The following is a 7,508-nucleotide window of genomic DNA, read 5'->3' as shown; positions in this document are numbered from 1 at the left end:
TGTGTGTTTTCTGTACTCTGGTTATTATTATTTTTTTGTCTACGTTTTGTTTGCAACGTCCTGTACCCAGATATGCACCTATATATACAAGTAAACATAGGTATGCACATACCTGTACGTATATATGCATATACTCGACAAGCCTCTTTCAGTTTCTGTCTACCAAATCCACTCAGAAGGCTTTGTTTGGCCTGAGGTTATAGTAGACACTTGCCCAGGGTGCCATGCAGTGGGACTGAACCCAGAACCATGTAGCTGGGAAGCAAGCTTCTTACCACAGAGCCACACCTGTGCCTGACTATAAATATGCATACATCCATACACTCACATATATTGGTACAATGTCTTCCACTAAATTCATTCACAATGCATTGGTTGGCGCAGAGCTAAAATAGAAGACACTTGCCCAAGCTGCCACACAGTGGGACTAAACCTGAAACCCTGTGGTTGGGAAGCAAGCTTCTTAACCATATAGCCATAAACGACCATATATTAACAATATCACACTGCCAAGTTATCCCACTAATCAACATCATCATCATCATTTGACATCCATTGTCCATGCTGGCATAGGTTGAATGGCTTGACTAGAGCTGGCAAGCTGGGAAGTTACACCAAACTTCAGTCTGATTGGGCATGGTTTCCATGACTAGGTGCCCTTCCTAACGCCAACTACTTTACAGAGTTATATATATATATATATATATATGTATAAATTTATAGAACAACAAAAAACAAAGACAGATGTATGAACAAGTAAGTGTATTAGCTTGATGCTCAGGAAAAATGAAAAAGTTTTTTATGTTTCAAGCCTACACTCTTCAAAAGAAAGGAATAAGAGAAAATAAACAGAGAGAGAATGAAAAAAATTGTAGATTTTAGTGGTGCAACATGACGAATGATTGGGAAAAAAAAGAGGTTGAAAGAAAGGAAGATAATAATAAAAAAGAGGTTGGATGAACAATACACAGCATGGCTTCCATTCAGGAAGAAGCTGCCTCGCACAACTCCTACAGCACTATGACTGAGTTTTGAAACAGCTGCTTCACCATTTAGATGTCAGCATGATATCAAATAACTTGACTTTGCATAAGCATTTGATAAGGTAGATCATGGCATATGTTGCAAGCTACAAGACCTTGGCATTGCTGGTAAACTGGGAGAATGGCTACATGAGTTCCTTAAAGACAGTTGTCAGGCACTGTTCTGGGACCACTACTGTTCATAATAGTCCTCTTAGACATGCCCATGACCACTAGCTATGCAGATGATACAAAATTATCACAGGCAATAACAAATCAAGATGATGTTGCAAGCTTTCGGTGGGACCTGAATTCGATATACAAGTGGGCTGAAATAAACAACATGCAGTTTAATGCTGGAAAATTTCAAGCACTGCACTATCAACTTACAAATGCACTACAGCCTGCATATACAGCACCCGAATGCACTACAATCTCAGAGTCAAAGGCAGTGAAAGACTTGGGGATCAGTATGGGCAATAACGCATCATTTTATATACACATTACCAAAATGGCAGCTAGACACCAAGAAACTATGTTGATCCAGTGGAGAACATTTGTCCGTGGCCCCCTGAACTATTGTTCCTAGTTATGGTCACCACATAGTGCCAAACTAACAGCAGAACTTGAAGCAGTCCAATGCCACTACACTTAAAAGATTGAAACAGTGAAGTGGATGAGCTACAGTAATAGGCTAAGAAAACTGCAATTTTACTCCCTGGAATGAAGGTGCGACAGATATGCAATAATCTACATATGGAAAACTCTAGAAGAGCTAGTACCTAATTTCGGTATTGAGTGTTATGCAAATGCCAGAACTGGCCGCCATTGTATTGTACCAAAGGTACTATCCACTTCTAAATTCAGGACCAGGTACTGCAATAGTCTATAGTTGAAAGGCCCACAGCTCTTCAAAGCCCTGCCACAAAAATTAAGAAATCTGCATTAAGTGGAAGTAGATGTCTGCGAAAAGGAACTAGACCTCCTCCTCTCCACAATACCAAATGAACCAACAGCCTGACACGAAGTGCGGACAAGGCAGCAAAATCAAATTCCCTCATAAATCAAATGTACCAACATCTGGGACAAAAGTACATACAGAAGTGGTGATGTGAAACAACCCAGACTGAGGAAATCAGAAAGACCACAGTGGTGCTCCAGCATCACTGAAGCCACATGGGAGAAACAAGTAAAAGTACAAAAGAGTATGTATGAATAAATATATATATATGTATGTATATACCATAAAAGAGGAATGTAAAAATATATTACGCAGGATACACCATAAACAATTCAAATTATTTACAAATATATCAGTGCCAGAACATGCAATTAAAAAACTTCTTCATAGCCTTTTATTTTTATTTAGATTTTGAACTTTGTCATGTCGCCCACCAGAAGTTTTTATTCTGAAGAGATATAATATGAGTGGTTCTGGTGGCATTAAAGCAGTTTTGGTTGGTATTTCTAGACATGTAAGGATTTTTACAACCCTCTCTGTTATAATTGTGATTTATTCACAATTATACACTCTTCTTTTATATTTGATATATATAGATATATATATATACATATATATCCCATCATCATCATCGTTTAATGTCACTTTTCCATGCTGGCATGGGTTGGACAGTTTGACTGAGGTGTGGAGAGCCAGCAGTTGCACCAGGCTCCAGTCTGATCTGGCAATGTGGATGCCCTTCTTAATGCCAACCACTCTCAGAGTGTTGTGGGTGCTTTTTATGTGCCACTGGCACAGGAGCCACTCAGGTGGGCCTGGCATCGTTTTTACACACACACACACACACACACACACACACACATATATATATATATATATATATATATATATGTATGTGTATATACATAAATGTATGTGTATCTTTCAATGTGTACAAATAACAAGGAGAAAATAAATAAATAGTTACCAGGGTAGCAAAAATTCACGTAAGTGCCAAGGATACCACAGCCCACCTATAAAGGTAGAAATTCCAGGGTTAAGTGAAATGTTTTTGTATAACATGGATAAATTAAGAAATGGCGTCTAACGCAAGTGTTATTCAAATCATTTATACTTCCAACATATGTTTCAAATTAAGCATTAATATTATTCCGGAGGGAATTAAAATGATGTAAAACAATGCAGTCATCTTGTCAGGTAAAAAAGGGAAACAAAACAAACACATCAATAAACCATTTTAACTGACTGTGATTATCATGTATATGATGAAGGGGAACGCTAGCAAGTTATTTTTTTAAAAACCGTTAATAGATTTCACATCAAAGGTAATTTAGAGAAAGAGAAGGAGGAGAAAGAAAGAAATTAATGGAAAATTAAGAATGGAAAAATATAGTGTGATACATGAATGGAAATAATGTTTAAAAGCGTGGAAATAGATATATGTAGTGGAAATGAAATGTAAGAAGACAGTTAAAGGTCGAATTTTATAGATTGGTAGAAACTACTGACAGGAACTAAAGGTATGCTTTTGCCAATGTTTACAACAATAAACGTGTTCTTTAAATATGTTTACAAGAGTATTCTTTGAGAAAAGAAATTGCTCTTCATTATAAAGTTGACGAAAAGATTTACCTTTGTCATATGGGAAGGATCTAGATAGAATTTTCCATTCCAAATCGAATTGTTTATTATGTTCCTTTAGTGACCGAATTAATTTACTAAGCCCAGTGTTGTTGCATTTATTGATATGTCTAAATGTAGAGTAATGGTTAGATATGCTTTTCAACAACTGAGACGATGAACTACCAGTATAGGAAAATATATCAGAACTGGAAGTAATTTTACATTGATAAACAGAGTTTCTAGTCTTAGAATTACTGCTAAAGAAACAAATACGATTCAAATTCATATCAGAAATATTAATATTGTTGTTATTATTGTTCAAAGAATGGTTAGCATTAATAATATCATTGATATTATTTTCATTAAGTGGATTTGAATTTAACAACTTATTGCTATGTGATGAAATGATTTGTGAAAGGTTTTTGGTGTTTGAAAAACCTAACCTCATTTGGTGTGAATTGATAATGGAATCTTTTGGAAAATTCTTATCTGTAGCTTCACAAAACTGGTAAGGGAGGTTTGATTTGTTCTGCTTATCATATGGAATGATCAGCAAAACTGTTTTACTAGGACACACATTGTTATTAGGATAATTATCTTTAAAAATAACGGGATGTAAAGAATGGTTATCTCCCTTAATCTGCAAAATTGCATTTTTTTCCTTTAGTGTTGTTATTCGAACTAAAATTTATATTGTTATTATCGTTATGATGTGTTTTCATGCCCTGATTAATAGAGGCAGAATTAATGTCAATAGGGTTAATATAGGTAATTCTTTCTTTGTAATCTGCTTTAAGTAAGGAAGAATTACAAAATTTGGCTTTATCCTTTAAGAATTCAACATTAGCAGATAATCTAGAAAGTCTAAGTGAAATATTTTTCACTAAATTCCTTGCAATAGCCTTTAGATGATTACGGAAAGAGCTAATATATTTTAAATTAGTTGAGGGTTAATGGTACGGGAAATATGAATCTTTATGTAAGTTAAGGGTAATATCCAAAAAGTTGGCTTTAGTTATATCATCATTGAAAATAATGTTTAAGCCCATGTTTTGGAAAAATTTAACAAACCTATTTTTAACTCTTTGTAATTTTTGGTTAGAAACGTTTTCCAGGTAGAGTAAAATGAATATCTATGTATAAAAATAAATAGTATATGAATAAATAATATATATATTTCTTTTTCTCAGCTCAGAGCTGCTGAGGCACTGCTGTTTAGCAACAGTTATTATTGAAAGCCTCCTCTGATATGTGGCATTCGATGAATAGGGGAGTTTGATGTCACTACCCTCATTTGCACCTCTTGCTGCGAGGTAGGTTCATTTGGGACTCTGGACAGGAAGAGGTCCGGTTTTGATTTGAAAACACCTACATCCCCTTTGTGTAGCTCCCTCAGGCTCTTTGGGAGAATATTAAAAAGCGGTGGGCCCCTGAAACCCAGGCTGTTAAAGTAAATGGTCCTGAAACATGATGGCATTGCTGGGATCTTTGGTACTGTGCAGTGTCGACACTTTCTGGTATTGGTGTAGCTTTCAATGCCAAAATTTGCCACTGTTCCTTCCAGGATCCTCCAGATGTATACTACTGCATATCTCTCCCGCCTTCTCTCCAGGGAGTAGAGTCTTCACTGTTTCAGCCTTTCCCAGTAGCTGAGCAGTTGCAAAGAGACAATCTTCTTTGTGAATCTTCACTGGATTGCTTCAAGGTCCACTGTTAGTTTTACACAGTTGGGTGACCATAGCTGGGAGTGGTAATCTGGGTGGCTGAGGACAAATGTCCTTCATAGGACCATAATGGTTTCCTTATCTCTGGTTCTGAATGTTCTCAGGATCCATCCAGCCAGTTGTCTGCACTTTGTCGCCATCCTGGTGATGTGCACTGGATGGAAAGAGGTATCATCATTCATGTCGATACCCAGGTCCCTCACTGATTTAGGCTCTGGGATAGAAATTCCCTGCAGACCAGTGTACCCTGTAAGTTTCATATTCAGTTTTGGACGCTGGTAGTGCAGGGCTTGGAATTTTTCAGCATTAAACTGCATATTATTATCCTCAGCCCATCTGTAAATTGAGTCCAACTCCTGCTGCAGATGTGCAACACTGCTGGGGTTCTGTATTTTCTGTGAGACTTTCATATCGTTTGTGTAGCTAGCAAGGGTGGCTATCTGGGCAGTTGGGGACATATCTTGAGAGAGCGACTATGAAAAGCAGTGGTCCCAAGACAGTGCCCTATGGAACACTACTCACTATTTGTGGTTTCATTGAGGTGGCCACTACTGTCTGACTTCTATCTTTCAGAAAGTCATGTAACCACTCTCCAAGTTTTCCAGCTATGACAAGATCATGCAGTTTGTGGTATATCATACCATGATCCACTTTGTCGAAAGCTTTTGCAAAATCAAGGTACGTTACGTCCACATTTGAGTTGGTGAGTAATTGCCTCAACACCCAGTCATAATGTTGTAAGAGCTGAGTCAAGCAGCTCCTACCTGGTTCGAAACCCATGCTTGGTATCACTCAGCAAGTTATTTTCTTCAAGGAATGCGATTAGTTTCCCTCTGACTATCCGATCCATGACTTTGCTGATGTGTGAATGCTTTATGGACTGGGCATATTATTCCTTCCTACAGCTTCCTTTGCAGTATGCCATTTGCAAGAAAGCTCTAGAAAAGAATCTGGAGGGGTTATGCCAGGGCATGATTACACGATTTGAGAAGGATTGCTGAGAATCATCAGGATCAGCAGTTGAATCTGCATCCACCTCATCTATCTATTTATCTATCTATCTATCTATATATATATATATAAAGGTTTAGATTTAGATTAAAAAATTGAATATGGTACTTATGTTTAGGCACCAGAATATAGTATGGTATGGTATTATATAAAAACCATTCCAAAAACCCCAACCTATAAGAGTGTTGCCACTCTGACCAGAGAAACCTTTATAACCATATCCTTTATAGCTATGTCCATGCATAATGCTTACACCTTCCCTTTCCTTAGAAGTGATTGTCCCTCAAACTATTACTACTAGATAAGAGACAATAAAATCAGAGACAGTTAGAATTTTTGCCTAGAACCAATTACTAGCCTGATAGACTTGGCTATGTCAAGATGGATTTTTATGTATTCTTCCTCCCACTTGGATTTTAAATGTTGCCACAATTATAATATGTCTATTCTACTGTAATTTTCTGCATTTTCGTGCAGCTGAAGATTGCTCTACATATTGTATTTAATGTAATGCTCACATTACTTAAATAAATGGAGTAGCATGAAACGTGCATACTGCAACCATCTTTAAAATCCGTGTTGCTTATTTTGATTTTATATATATATATATATATATATAGTCGCAGAATTTTAGTAACAATCTTCCACCCGGGTTTTGAAACCGCAACTCCAAATCACCACACAAACACAAGATGCTGACGTCACCCATCTCCAATCCAATGAAATTCCACAAACACCAGTTGCTGACGTCACATAATTCCAGACCAATCAAAACCGACCTTCAGCGAATACAAGGAAATGACCCTTTAAGAGAACCAACCAACTGGAATGACCTTTAACCTTATCCACAAGGAAACCAACCAGGCAAAACGACAAGCTTGACTACAGAAGAAAAATGTCATCAAATTTTTCAATGAATCAAAAATCAGATCCACTCACAAAAATAAATTTTCTAAATACATCTGATCCCTAAACATACCATTAAAAGCGAAAGCGACTATTTAAAGAAGATCTGAGAAACTATAAACCAAATTCCCTTCTTTTACTATTTTAATTCTCAGACTTGTTTTTTTTCAGTATGATTTGTCAACCACCACTGAAATTAATGAACCTTGCACATTCTAACAAACTGATATACAATTTTAATTTCAAACTTACACTTTCTGT

General features: G+C 36.7%; 1 protein-coding gene across 1 annotated transcript in view; it reads right to left on the bottom strand.

Annotated features, from left to right (window-relative positions):
• The window catches only part of LOC106878910 (uncharacterized), a 32,924-nt gene extending 29,897 nt beyond the window's left edge, over positions 1–3,027 (bottom strand). The window contains exon 1 of the mRNA XM_052975047.1: positions 2,951–3,027. The gene's annotated coding sequence lies outside the window, so the exon portion shown is untranslated. The remainder of the gene's footprint in view (positions 1–2,950) is intronic.
• Positions 3,028–7,508: the final 4,481 nt, after the last annotated feature.

Source organism: Octopus bimaculoides, chromosome 20 (genome assembly GCF_001194135.2).
Source record: "Octopus bimaculoides isolate UCB-OBI-ISO-001 chromosome 20, ASM119413v2, whole genome shotgun sequence".
In the NCBI taxonomy this organism is placed as follows: Eukaryota; Metazoa; Mollusca; class Cephalopoda; order Octopoda; family Octopodidae; genus Octopus; species Octopus bimaculoides.
The sequence above is the reverse complement of the archived record's forward strand: the minus strand, read 5'-3'. Positions and strand labels throughout refer to the sequence as shown.